General features: G+C 43.4%; 1 protein-coding gene across 12 annotated transcripts in view; it reads right to left on the bottom strand.

Annotated features, from left to right (window-relative positions):
* Positions 1-15,862, bottom strand: part of LOC143022150 (uncharacterized) — a 630,899-nt gene that overhangs the window by 212,495 nt on the left and 402,542 nt on the right. The window lies entirely within an intron of this gene.

Here is a 15,862-nt window from a genome sequence, read left to right as displayed (position 1 = left end):
GAAGATGCCGATGAAGATGATGAAAATGATGAAAATGATGACGAAGAAGCTGAAGATGATGATGAAGAAGATGAAGGTGGTGGAGAAAAAAATCGAAGATAAAGATGATGATGATGAAGATGAAGATGATGGAGATGAAGATGATGAAGAAGATGAAGAAGAAGAAGAAAAAGAAGAAGATGAAGAGGAAGAAGAAGAAGAAGAATTTGAACGAGAAGGAGACCTAAAGACAAATAAGAATAAGGAAAAGAAGATAAAGAAAGAAAAGAAGACAAAGAAAATGACGGAAATATGAAGAAGACGAAGAAAAGGTGAAACACGAAAACAAGAAAACGCAGACAAAGGAGAGGACGATGAAGAGAACGACGAAAACATCAGAGAAAAAGGGAAAAAGGACAAAGGAAGGAAGTAATTACCGTTCACAAAGGACAAGGGAACTAAAAACAAACAAAAGGGAAAAAGATCCCACGAGATAAAGTTGTATCAAGGCCCGACAAAGGTCAGTGAAACGACGAATGCGCATTGGCCCATGTGCTAATTTACAAAGGCCGGGGGAGAGGGGACGGGCGAAAACTAAGGCTGCCTTAACCGAAGGGGCCAATAAAAAGGTTCGATGTATCGTGTAATACGAAGGATATATGTGGCGACAAGTGTATTCATCAAGGACAAGGCGACAAAGGAGAATGTGTAATACTAAGGTCTTCATTATCACAATGCGGGAGTTATACGTGGAGTACCACAGGGAACAGCGACAGGACACAATTAAACAGAACAAAATAAAATTAAAGATAAAGACAAAATGAAAATGATTTTTTTTTATTCACAAACATTGAACTAAGGTCTAGCAGGTGACCTTATAAGGCCCGACCTTTGGTCCAGCGACTCGGTTCAAGGTCAGTTAAGACCAAGAGAAGGAAAGGTTCACAAAGGAAGACAAGGCGGAAAGAACAAAAGTCAGATAAGAAGAAGAAAGAGAAGAGGAAACTGTAGGTACAATGTCAGTCATGCAACTCCAGATGTGGAGGAGGATGGAGGATGGAGGATGGAGGAGGGGTAGGAAGAGGGGGAGGAGGGGGCGTAGAAAGGGAGGAAGATACTGTGAAGACGACAGAAAAGGATGGATGGAAGAATCTGGGTAGAAGGGGGAGATGGAGAAGGGTAGAGAGGGGGAGGAGGGGGAAGTGAGGGAGGAGGGGAGAGGAGGAGGTGAGGAGGAGAGGAGGAGGTGAGGAGGAGAGGAGAAGTGGGAGGGTGTCAGGGGAAGGAGGCTGAAGAGGGTGGATGAAAGAAAATGAAAAGAGGGAGTGAGTGGATAAGGGTGGATCGGAGGGGGAAATGGAGAATGAAGAGGAGGAAGAGGAGGAGGAAGAGGAGGAGGAGGAGGAGGAGGAGGAGGAAGAGGAGGAGGAGGACGAGGAGGACGAGGAGGAAGAGGATAAGTAAAAAAAAGGAAAAATCATACCTAGATCGCATTGATAGTGAAGAATGTTTTTGGAAAAAAAATTCTTGGGCCGAAAGACTCTTCGGGGACAGACCCCAGACGATTCCATTCAGTCGGGACCTGAGCTGACGAGACCACATAACCACTCTGCTTCTCCCAACAGGTAAATTGGTCACTGGATAAACAAACCACACCCACAGAAGGACCGCAATCGGGGGGGACCGCAATAGGGGGACCGCAATCGGTCGGGAGACCGCAACAAGCAATTTTAGTGGACGAAGCAGCTCTTGCCAACAGTGGCGATGGCAGCAAAGAGAGTAATCTCTCTCTCTCTCTCTATCTCTCTCTCTCCCCACACAGACACATATGCTGGTATGATGAACTGGAGAATAAGAGAGAGGACCCAAGTATCGCTGCTCTTTTCCTGTGTACTATTATTAACTAAATACAATTGTTGAGTAGATACACACACGTAGAGAGAGAGAGAGAGAGAGAGAGAGAGAGAGAGAGAGAGAGAGAGAGAGAGAGAGAGAGAGAGAGAGAGAGAGAGAGAGAGAGAGAGGGAGAGAGAGGGAGGGTGGGGAGGGCTCTCTTTTCCTGTATACTATTATTAAGTAAATACAATTATTGAGTAGATACACACACGCACGGACACACACACACACACACACACACAGAGAGAGAGAGAGAGAGAGAGGGAGAGAGAGAGAGGGAGAGGGGGGTAGGAGAGGGAGGAGAGGGGAGGAGAGGGGTGGAGAGGGGGGGGAGAGGCCGCTACAGTGTCACATGCAGTTGTATAGGAACACACAGAGAGCGAGCGAGCGAGCGGGCGAGTGCTCTGGGGTCTAACATGGCGTGAAAGCGGCCGCGGTGACAGACAGAGGCCCGTGGAAGCATTGCTCTGGCCTCCTGGGCTCAGTTGGGAAAAAAAAAAAAAAAAAAAAAAAAAAAAAAAAAAAAAAAAAAAAAAAAAAAAGGCAGCCCACAACAATGGCTACACTATGGAGATGACGATGTTGGCCAGTCGATCGGTCCTACTTGCTGAGTGTGGGTGTTTTTTTTCATGTATGTGGATGTGTGTATATATGTATGTATGTACGTGTGCGTTTCTGTGTACGTATACGCACGCGCACACACGCACACACAAACACACACACACACACACACACACACACACACAGTATGGTCACATACAGGATTAGCAACATGCATGTACTCAGTCATGTATGCATGAGAGAGAGAGAGAGAGAGAGAGAGAGAGAGAGAGAGAGAGAGAGAGAGAGAGAGAGAGAGAGAGAGAGAGGGAGAGAGAGAGAGAGAGAGAGAGAAATGTAATGAAAAACGTAAAAAAAGAAAAAGTATGAATATGGATAACAGAAACGAGAGAGAAGGAAATAAGGAAAAAGAAGAGAGAGAGAGAGAGAGAGAGAGAGAGAGAGAGAGAGAGAGAGAGAGAGAGAGAGAGAGAGAGAGAGAGAATCAAGTAGTCTAACATGTAGCCCCACAACAAGCCTCTCTATGGGCTAGGATGCACTTAGAACGCAACCTTGAAAGCAGCAGCAGCAACCCACACACACGCACGCACAAACACACAAGCACGCACACACACACACACACACACACACACACACACACACACACACGCAAGAGCACTCATACTAGCTCAAGTATCATCAGTAGCGAGATTGAAGCAACCAGAGTATATAATGAAGGTAAAATTTCGTCTACAAACGTCCATATGAAAACGCACGCACACACGAACGCACGCACGCACGAACGCACGCACGCACGAACACGCACTACCCTCGTGGCGCTGTGGTCAGAGTTCTCGCCTGCCACTACGGCGGTCCGGGTTTGACTCCCGCCCAGGGCTGATATATCAGTATCGCTTCGCTGCGGGGTGTTACTCCAACTCTCGTGGGCGGGGAGTTGGGTGTGTGTGTGTGCGTGTAAGGTCACAGTATTACCCATAGATTGGTCATACGAGCTCTGAGCTCTCTTCCGGGAGGTTAATAACTGTCGATCACGAGTCCAACACGTGATCCAAGACCCATGGTGGTGAATTACACGCACGGACGAATTTCTCTGTCCCGATGGCAGACCCAAAGCTGAATAAAATCTTCTGAGGTTAACCAGAATAGAGTATATAAAGGAATCAAGGACGAAATCTACATTGCTCACAAAATGTGATTCTGCGAACGCAAACGCACGCACGCACGCAATCTGATGTTTGTAAACTCTTATGATAACTACACTAAAGTCGAGTATTTCACTCAAATTTTATGCTTTTTGTCTCTGTCGTCAAGCGATTTTATTCAGTGTCGGACTTGATATAGTGTGTTCAGGCGAATAATAGGCGATTTGAGTCAGTATACGAGAGACAATTACATTCAATGGGATTGTTTAGATACTATCCTTAACTATTACTATGCCATACAGTCAAGGTCATCCCACACACACACACACACACACACACACACACACACACACACACACACACACACACACACACACACACACACGAGGGCACGTTCCTACATGTAAACCCATGTACGCAAACACAGCCATGTACACAAACGCACACCCGGCAAGAGTACACACACACGTACACACGTACACATACACACGTACGCATGTAGACATAAAAAATAAACTCGAATATAGATGAACAGTCACAATGCAGAAGCCGTCGGCCGAGAGTGTACACACGTACACACGTACACACGTACACACACACACACACACACACACACACACACACACACGCACACACACAAGCACTCTCTCATGTCATGGAGAAAATGTTGTTATAAAGAGTAAGTTAGCACCCCCCCTTCCCCCTCCCCCCTCCCCCCTCCCCCCCAGCCGCTAACCGACTAAGAGTTCTAACTGCATAAGGCTGGAGGATACTATTCCCTGTTAAGGAATGGAGAGCGGGTGAGGAGGAGGAGGAGGATGAGGGGAGGAGGAGGAGGAGGAGGAGGAGGAGGAAAAGAGAAAAAGAGTAGAGAAGAGAGTGAAGGATTAGAGGAGGAATACAAAGAGGAGGAGGAAGAAGAATATGAGATGGAGAAAGAGGAAGAAGATGAAGAATATACGTAGGAGGAAGAAGAACCAGTTGAAGAAGTTGAAAAAGAAGTTAAAGAAGAACAAGAAGTTTTTGGAAGAAGTGGAAGAAGAAGAAGTTGAAGAAGAAGAGGTTGAAGAAGACGAAGAAGACGACGACGAAGAAGAAGCAGAAAAAGAAGAAGAAGAAGAAGAAGAGTATCAGGAAGAGGAGGAGGAGGAGAGGAAAAAAGTGCGAAAAGGAGGAGGAGGAGGAGGAGGAGGAGGAGGAGGAGGAGGAGGGAAGACAAGAACGAGTCCAAGCATAAAGACGGAGACTGAAGAGTAATAGCGCTGGACGAGAAGCGGGGGGATGGAGTGATGGAGGGATGGAGGGAGTGATGGAGGGAGGGAGGGAGTGAGGGAGGGAGGGGAGGCACAAGCAAGCATGCAGGCAAAGGAGTAGTTGGAGGGGAGGAGGGAGGAGGGGGCTAAGATGGGAGGGATGGGGAAGGGGGGAGGGGGGATACAGGATAACCTTGAGCTCATACACAGGGGGGGGGAAATATGGGAACACACACACACACAGACATATATGTCGATTAACTCTTATCTACTTGTTTCTGGCTAATACTAGACGATTTTATTAATCTCAATAGTTGTAGGGCTATAAATAGCCCCCCATGAAACCCTAGTGTCCCATTCAGATATTTTATTCTGGCTAAATTTAACCAGTTTTAGTAGCGTTGTAGGAGTCCTCAAGGTGGTTGGGATTTAGTCAGAAGCTCTCATCCCAGCCTCTTGGGGAGAGTAGATGCAGTGTCCTCAGTGATGGGTGGGGTAGGGTGGGGGGATTGAGGAGGGGCAAGGGGGGGGGAGAAGGGGGGGAGGGGGTGTAGGGCAAGTGGACTGTGGAGTGTTAAGTGCGTGTGGGACGGAGAGGTGGGAGGGAGGGAGGGAGGGAGGGAGGAATGGAGGAAGAGCATAAACGCGAAAAGCCAGCGCGTGTATTCAAACTTTGAGGCGTAAATAATTCTATTTATTCGTTTATTTATGTTTATTTATTTATTTACCTCTCCACTCATTCATTCATTTATCAATTTATTTTTATTCATATACTACAGTACATTGTACTCTATTATATTACATATAATATACCATTTTACCTACTTATTTATCTTTTATTTATTTATTTTATATATATACATACATACACACACACGTATATATATTATATATATATATATATATATATATGTATATATATATATATATATATATATATTTTTTTTTTTGAGGGGAGAGAGACAGATAGATAGATAGAGAGAGAGAGAAAGAGAGAGAAAGAGAGAGAAAGAGAGAGACAGAGATAGAGTAGTACAGTCACCCTTCTTTGGGAAGATTTTAATCAGGGCAGAAGTCTTCCGTAACGGTTTGGCCTCCTCCTCCTCCTCCTCCTCCTCCTCCTTCTGGGCGACGACTGGCCAAAGAAGGCCACACGGTGGGAAGAAATGTCCCGGAGGAATCCAGAAGGACACACGAACCCATAAGAGACCATAAGGCCTACACTAGGCAGTTCCATGTCCATGACCACCTACCATCCCCATCCATAAAGTTGTCTAACCTTTTCTTAAAACAACCGGTAGTTTTAGCGCTCACTAACTACATGGTTACTAAGTCTATTCCATTCATTGACCAGTCAATTGGTAAACCAGTTTTTGTCTATTTTTTTCTCAAATCCAAAGAATACTTTAATTTGTTTCTTATGACTGTCGCCAGGTGATTTTATTCAGCTAGTCAGAGCCTGTCTGGTATGCTCTACATACGCTCCAATAAGAGAGTTACCCGCACCAATAAGAAGGGTTACCCGCACCAACTAGAAGGCTACCCACGCAGGCAAGAATCTATCCGCAACAATACTCACAATCAATTCTAAGTAATAGAATATATGACCCACTAATTAATATAACTGCACACACACACACACACACACACACACACACACACACACACACACACACACACACACACACACACACAATAGTGTTTGCAAAAACTATTCATGAATTTAAGAGCAAACTAGGCACTGCGAGATACAAAGACGGGACACTACAAGCATAGCTCCCCATCCCGTAAGATACAACTAGGCTAGGTAAATACACACACACACACACACACACACACACACACACAAGAAGGTTATTGGCACAATCTAGATGGTTACTCGTACATGCAAGACGACTACCAGCTAGTTATTTCTTAGAAAGACGAGATAAGATGTAAATAAAACAAAACAGAATCGATAAACATTAGCCTGCAAAAAATCAATGAAGCTTGACAACGGAATGATGCAGAGAACTCTCTTTCAGTGATCACTGCAAGGTTACGACTTTTCACTGTTCAACAGTGCAATAACCTTTGCAATACTTGGCAGCACTGCACTTCCTTGCACTGTTCATCAACAGTGCAATAACCTTTGCAATACTTGGCATCACTGCACTTCCTTGCACTGCTACTTGGCAACAGTGCAATAACCTTTGCAATACTTGGCATCACTGCACTTCCTTGCACTGCTACTTGGCAACAGTGCAATAAACTTGGCAATACTTGGCATCACTGCACTTCCTTGCACTGCTACTTGGCAACAGTGCAATAAACTTGGCAATACTTGGCATCACTGCACTTCCTTGCACTGCTACTTGGCAACAGTGCAATAACCTTTGCAATACTTGGCATCACTGCACTTCCTTGCACTGCTGTTTGGCAACAGTGCACGATAACAGTCACTGAAGCTGGATGGAGGCACTGACATGACAGTGCCAGTGATTGCACTGAAGGATGCAGAGAGAGAGAGAGAGAGAGAGAGAGAGAGAGAGAGAGAGAGAGAGAGAGAGAGAGAGAGAGAGAGAGAGAGAGAGAGAGAGAGAGAGAGAGAGGAAGCGGATGAGAGAAGGATCGAACGAAGCCGTACGAACGAAGGATGACAATCCTTAGTAAATAGATAAATTTGCTTGATTTTCATTTATCATCAATTATCTGTCAATTTATTAATTATTCACTATTTACCTATTTGTTTATTATTTAACTATACCTATGCATTTATTTATTTTATTTATTATTTATATTATTATAATTTTTATTCATCATTATTATATTTTTTCATTGATTACCAATTATCTGTCAATTCATTAATTATTGACTATTTACCTATTTGTTTATTATTTAACTATACCTATGCATTTATTTATTTTATTTATTATTTATATTATTATAATTTTTATTCATCATTATTATAGTTTTTTCGCATTCGACCTGGTTATGGACCAAAAGGTCTCCTGTCGGCATGCTCCGCCTTTGTAATCCTTTGTAAATTAATGAACAAATAAATAAATAACCAAATAAATTAATGTATACGAATAGATTAAAATGAATAAGTATATATTAAAGGAATATGTAATTTTATAAAAATACTTGAATGTCATCAATCCTCATAGAATATAGAATATAAAGAATAATATATATTTTCTATTATTACGAACGCGAGGAGGATAGATACAACGGAGCACAATGAAAGAGCCTCTGAGTTATGATGTTATGCACCTGAATGAAGGTTGTTCTTGTTCTCCTTGTTCTTCTTTCTTCTCTTCTTATTTTGTTTCTTTTGCTTTTGGCCTCTTCTTTCGTCTTCCTTCTTCTATACTACTTCCTTTTCTCTCTCTCTTCTTCTTTATTCTTCTTCTTCGTCGTCTTCATTTCTCTTCTTCTTCCTCGTCTTCTTCTTCTTCCTTTTATTCTGCTTTTGTGACCTCACATCTCAATAAGCAAGATGGAAGACAAGTGTGGGAATGGGTGTCACAACAAGAAGAGACACGCAAACTCACACCTACACACACACACACACACACACACACACACACACACACACACACACACACACACACACACACACACACACACACACACACACACACACAGACCTCGATGGCGCAGTTGGTATAGTCCCCGGCCGCCACTACGGAGGTCCGGATTCGAATCCCACCCAGGGCTGAAATTTTTTCAGTATCGTTACTCCAGCTTTCGTGAGCGGGGAGTTGGGTGTGTGTATGCGTGTAAGGTCACAGCGTTACCCATAGATCGGTCATATACGCGCTATGAGCTCTCTTTCGGGAGGGAAATGACTGTAGATCACGAGTCCAACACGTGATCCAAGATCGTGGTGAATCACACAAGCACGAGGAGACTCAAGCAAGCAAAAGGTGGTCCCCATCGATCAGGTACGTACCGTGGCAACGCAAGGGAGCAATCAAGCAAAAAAAAAGAAAAAAAAAAAAAGAAAAAAAAAAATCATGCATGCACATACGCGCGCACGCAAACACTCACAATCGATTCTAAGCAATAACTGAATCTATGACCCAGTAATTACTAGAACTGTACACACACAATCTCACACACACACAATAGGCACGGGACAGTCATATATAGCAAAGGAAGCCTAGAACGAATGTGTGTGTGTGTGTGTGTGTGTGTGTGTGTGTGTGTGTGTGTGTGTGTGTGTGTGTGTGTGTGTGTGTGTGTGTGTGTGTGTGTGTGTGTGTGTGTGTGTGTGTGTGTGTGTGTGCGAGCGCGAAGTAAGGACAACCTCCAAGTCAAGGAGATCCTCGCCCTTGGCAAAGCTGAGGACGACTCGACGGAAGACACTCAAGTGCAGACCTCCCATAGGCAAAAAAGAAACTCAGATATTCATTACACGATTGCCGTCACGAGATTTTATTAAACTAAAATCACTCCCACTCCCAACCCTCCCCTCTATTAACTCCAGTACTCCATTCGGATACTCTAGCTCTCGTCAACCGATTTTGTTAAAAAAAAAAAAAAAAAAAAAAAAAAAAATATATATATATATATATATATATATATATATATATATATATATATATATATGTCCTTGGACCTGACTTCCCAAGTCTTGACCTACAACGACCAGGTCAGTCACCTCAGGTCGACCTTGAGGATGACGTTCAAGGTGGACACAAGTTGATTAGGAAGCGGTGGAGGAAGAAAACGAAGGGAGGAGGGTAAGGTGGAGGACAAGGACAAGATGAGGGAGAAGGGGAGGAAGGAGGAGGTGGAAGAAGAGGAGGTAATAATGAAGGAAGAGATGGAAAAAGAGGAGGTAATAAAGGAGGAGGAAGAGAAGGAGGAAGAGGAGAGGGAGGAAGAGGAGGAGGAGGAGGAGGAGGAGGAGGAGGAGGTTTTATTACAAGAGGAGGGAGAGGAGGGCCAGGCACCTGAGGCACTTGGTGCCACAAAGTGCCTCAGGTGCGTTCGCAGACAAGAGCGAAAGTGTTATTTTGGGGCTGTGCCCACCTATTTTAAGAATACAGTCTAATCTGGGGACGCCCGATCTGAATCCATCAATAACATCAATAACAATAATAATAATGATAATAATAATAACAATAATAATAATTAATAATAAAATAATAATGATAATAAAATGATAATAATAATAATAATTATAATAATAATAATAATAATAAAATAATAATAATAATATTAATAAGATAATAATAATAATAATAGAAAAATAAATAATAATAATAATAATAATAATAAATAATAATAATATATTAATAATAATGACAATAATGATAACAACAATTATGATACTATTAATAACAATACTATAACAATATAATAACAATAATGATTATAATAATAACAATAATGATAACAGTAACGATGATAATGAATTGTAATAATATAACAACATTCATAATACATACATTTCCTTCTGCAAATAAAAATAAAAAACCCTCCTTCTTTTTTCGCTTATCAAAACTGCAGTCTCTGCATTCCTTCATGAAAAGTTGGTCTATTTCAGGAACGGCCCTATTTTCATATCGCGGCTGACAAGCTTCAGGATTGGTTGCGTTCTCTTCTGAAAACCGGGGTTCTACTTCGAGGAACCGGGGGAGAGGCGGCAGGAGGGGGTAGCCTGGTCATTAAGAGGGAGGGAGGGAGGGGAGGGGACGCGGGCGGCCGGGCGGGTGGGCTGGGAGACGCCCATCTCTATCCCACTCCCCCAGTCCTCGAGGTCTCAAAAAAAAAAAAAAAAAAAAAAAAAAAAAAAAAAAGGGGGGGGGGGGGAGGACAGAGTACTTGAGGTCCATCGACCGTGAACGGAGGCCACCAAGGATTTTGGGACCATATACAAGATCGTTCTGCCGGTGTCTTATGGTCGCACGTCACCTTTAGGTATCAGTAAAGAGAACACAAACCCGATTTTTTTTTTTTTTTTTTTTCTTTTTTTTTTGAAGGGCATGGAGAATGACGTTGGAGTTAAGTCATATTAAATTTCGTCTTCTGTTGATAAAGACTCACCAAAGAATTCGCTTCCTCGACACAGTTTTGCTGTGCTGTTACATGGACTGATTTTCCCTTGAGTGAATAAAATCGCCTGACGGCAGCCAGAACATACTTAAACCGTCAAAAACTGTGACAAGGCTTAACCGAGATAGGTTTAACCTTTTACATCGAATGCGGTGAGGTGATTAACGAACGTAGGAGACGATTAGAGAAAGTGCTACTGCAGAAGGAATACGTGAACATGATGCACTTGATGTTGAGCCGATTTTCACCAACGTGACAGTGGTTACCAGTCAAAACAAATGTGCTTAAACACAGGTCAAAACACTGTAAAAAGTACAGGACGATGCAGAGTCCAAAAGAAATGACAAATAAGAGGGTCATAAAGCACAGGGCAAAAAAGGATGCCCAAAGTAATTGGGGAAAAGAGACACTTTTTTTTGTGGATCAGAAGTCATCTCTTTGTCTCCTTAAAAACCTCAGTCTTGAGACGGAAAAAGAAAAATTCTTAAAGAACATCATTTCAGCCCTCAGCTGGAAAAAACAAAGAAAATCTCCTCTGCCTTCATCCGTAAATAATAACAATAATAATAATAATAAAAATAATAAAAATAATAATAATAATAATAAAACATCACCTCTGTCCTCAGTCGTAACGAATCAAATTTCTTACAGAACATCACCACAGCCTTCAACTGGAAAAACCAAAATTTCTTAAAGAGCATCACGATTCTGAAGGTGCTACGACATAGTCTCAGAGGTGCCAGATTGAGGCGCGGCGACACGTCGGCTACACGCCGAAGGCAACCAAGAAGACCTCAGAGTCTTGATCTTCGCGAGCTCGTGACGAACTTCGCACACAAGGCTTCTTCAGAAGCCCTCTTTGTGCCAAAGAAGCAAAGAATGAACGTGGATGAAGACGCAAGTCTTCGTCGACTACCTTCGCTAACGCGCCAGTAAGTCTCAACAGTGATACACATAAACACACACAGAAACGACTCGATGGCGCTGTGGTTAGAGTTCCCAGTCGCCACTACAGCAGGTCTGGGTTCGAATCCCGCCCAGGACTGAAATAATTTCAGTATCGATGCGCTGAGAGTCGTTACTCCAACTCTCCTGAGTGGGGAGTTGGGTTGTGTGTGCGTGTTAGGTCGCAGCATTACCCATAGATCGGTCATATATGAGCTCTGAGCTCTCTTCCGGGAGGGAAATAGCTGTCGATCACGAGTCCAACACGTGATCCAAGACCATGGTGAATCACACACAATTTAGCATATCGGATTGAGGGATTTGACTGAGAGTCTAAACCTCTTCCAGGAAGGCTGAATAAAACGGTGTGGCGTGGGACAGAATAAAGCCTGTAAAGTATGACACAAGGTCGACGGAGTACGCAAGGGGTACTGTACAAAGAATTCAGGATCAAACGTAAAGTACTGGTGTGACCGGGGAATACACACGAAAAAAGGACCAAAAGAGAACCGGACAGACAGACGAAATGCAACCCATGGCCCACCAAAGCTTTTACGAACCACAAACAACTTAGAACCCCCAACACACACACATACACACACACACACACACTTTCCTGAAGAGAGCTACAGTTGATAGACGAAATATGGCTTAGAATTAAAGTGAATTGTGGTTGATAAATGTGTATATATATATATATATATATATATATATATATATATATATATACATATACATTTCTCAACCACAATTCACTTTAATTCTAAGCCATCAACATCGGAAAACTCGAGGAGGCCAACATGCAGAAATTGAAACGTGGTGCAGCCAAGGACTCGAACCTGCGCTAGCACGTGACAAGTGTATATATATATATATATATATATATATATATATATATATATATATATATATACATATATATATATATATATATGTACATATCGAACGTTAAAGTATTGCTGACCCAACAAAGCACACGTAGAGTCCTTTGTGGGCCAGCAAAGCACTCCTGGTCTAACGCAGAGCCGATGTGGAACACTAAAAGCACCCAATGGACCTGCATGGTGAATGGCAAAGCAAAACAAAAGCAGAGGACCTCTACAAAGCGCGACTGGACCACATCAAAATATTGTCGGATGACCTCGAAGTACAAAGCAACGTGCGGGGGGAGAGGGGGGAGGAAGGCGGGGGGGAAGAGGGGGAGGGGGGGTGGAGAGAACCACTGCAGAACTGACACCAAAACGGTCCGTTCCCGGAAATCATCTACCGCTCGCCAAAACAAAAGCTATAAAGTGTGTCCGTCTGGGTGATACATGAAGGACAAGTGTGTGTGTGTGTGATTCTCCATGGTCTTGGATCATGTGTTAGACCCGTGATCGACAACTACTACCATCCCGCAAGAGAGCTCAGAGCTCATATATGACCGATCTATGGATAATGCTGTGACCTTACACACACACACACACAACTCCCCGTCCATGAGAATTGGAGTAAAAACCCGCAGCGTAGCGATACTGAAATTATTTCAGCCCTGGGCGGGATTAAAACCCGGACCTGCTGTAGTGGCGGCCGGGAACTTTACCACTGTGCCATTGCGTCGTGTGTGTGTGTGTGTGTGTGTGTGTGTGTGTGTGTGTGTGTGTGTGTGTATGTGTGTGTGTGTGTGTGTGTGTTTATACAAATCCAGGTGACAGACTCCGATGACCTGATATCATCGCCGCGCGTGCTCCGTGACGTCACACGACCTTGCTCACTCCCCAACGTGACGTCATGTCGGGTGCGACGAAGCACGACAGACCCTGAAGGCGTCTGCGTTTTCAGCGACTTCAGTCGTTCTCCTACTGAAGGAGGTCGGACGCTATATACACACACACACACACACACACACACACACACACACACACACACACACACACACACACACACACACATACTACGGCGGTCCGGGTTCGAATCCCGACCAGGGCAGAAATAATTTCAGTATCACTGCGCAGCGAGCCGGTACTCCAACTCTCGTAGGAGGGAAGTTGGAAGTGTGTGTCCGCGTAAGGTCACATTATTACCCATAGATGGGTTATATATGAGCTCTGAGCTCTCTTCCGGGAGGGTAGTAGCTGTCGATCACGATTCCAACACGTGATCCAAGACCATGGTGAATCACACACACAGACACACACATATACAATTATATATATATATATATATATATATATATATATATATATATATATAAATATATATATATATATATATACATATATATGTGTGTGTGTGTGTGTATAAATCACATACACACGCACACATATGCACACAATGTCAAGCATAGGCGTAGCCTATTGGGCGTGCCCTATCAGGCGTGGGCGCGTCCTCTTTAGCATGGGCGTGTCCTATCAGGCGGTGCGGGCGTGATCTATCACATGAGCTTAAGTAGCGCCGCCTCTGTTGCTGGTGATTGGGCGCATTCTACCTGCCGTCAGCCGATTTTATTCAACTTTAAGGAAATCAACATTACCGTAGTCGATAGCCTCAAAGCTAGTAACGTCGAAGTTGAAGTTGTTGTTATTAAGTTGTAGAAAAGAAAGGGTAGGTTGTATATATATTGCTTATGACCCCAGCAGGGGATGTGGGGGGGATTGTGGGAGGGGGGTTGTTGGGGGGGGGAAGGGGGGAAGGGGGGAATGGATGTGGGTTGGATGGTTGTAGGATGAGTGTAGGGTGGGTTCATGCCTTGGCTGGCTACCCCCCCTTATAAGGGGGAAAAGGCCTTTGGTAAATTATGATATATACTTGCCTCTCTCTCTCTCTCTCTCTCTCTATATATATATATATATATATATATGTATATATATATATATATAAACACATATATACACATATACATCTGTAAGTAATTCTCCAGACACAGATCGTTGCCTGAATAAAATCGTCTAATGTAGTTAACTGATGGATTCCAATTTAATTTCAGTTATCTGTTTTTAACATTTACCTACCTTACTGATCTACACTACTTATTCGTTAGTTTATCTATTATATATATATATATATATATATATGTATATATATATATATATATATATATATATATATATATATATATATATATATACAAACGAATAAGGGTTTCGGTGCTTGGGGTGGGAGAGGCCCGGTGGGGGGGGGGTGCGGAAGGGTATAGGGAAGAAAGGAAAAGGGAGGAAAGAGAAGGGGAGGGAGATGAGAGGAGGAACAGGGGAGGAAAGAGAAGGGGAGGAGAGAGAAGGGAGGAGGACAGAGAAGGAGGGAGGGGTGGGAGAGAGAGAGGAGAAGGGAGAGGAGAGAGAAGGGAAGGAGAGAGAGGGAAGGAGAGAGAGAGGGGTGGAGAGAGAGGGAAGGAGAGAGGGGAGGAGGAGAGAGAGAGGGGAGGAGGAGAAAGAGAGGTGGGGAAGTAGAGAGAGGGGAGGAGAAGAGGAAGAGGAGAGAGAGGGGAGGAAGAGAGAGAGGGGAGGAGGAGAGAGAAGGGAGGAGGAGAGAGAAGGGAGGAGGGAGAGGGGAGGAGGAGGGAGAGGGGAGGAGGGTGAGGGAAATAGTACTAGTGCCCGGACGCCATAGCGGGTAAGACAAGGTTACGAGGCATGTAATGGGCGGGGGAGACGCCCCCTGGAGAAAAGTCAAGCGGAGGAGGAGGAGGAGGAGGAGGAGGAGGAGGAGGAGGAGGAGGAAGAGGAGGAGGGAAGGAGGAGAAAGAAGTGGATGTAAAGAGAGAAAGGGAGTATAAAAAGAGGAAGGGGAGAATTAAGTGTAGGAAGGGAAACGAGGAGGAGGAGGAGGAGGAGGAGGAAGGGGAAGTGGAGGAGGATCAGGAAGTAAAAACACCGAAAATGGAGGAAGATATGTACTGGATGATAATTATATATATGTATATATACCGGTATACATACATATGTATATATATATATATATATATATATATATATATATATATACATATATTATATGTATATATATATTTATATTATATAAGTATATATACACACATTTATATATATACACATGTATACA

This window comes from Oratosquilla oratoria, chromosome 44 (genome assembly GCF_046742065.1).
Source record: "Oratosquilla oratoria isolate Oo_2021 chromosome 44, ASM4674206v1, whole genome shotgun sequence".
Taxonomy (NCBI): Eukaryota; Metazoa; Arthropoda; class Malacostraca; order Stomatopoda; family Squillidae; genus Oratosquilla; species Oratosquilla oratoria.
Note: the sequence above shows the minus strand (reverse complement) of the source record. Positions and strands in the feature narration are given on the sequence as shown.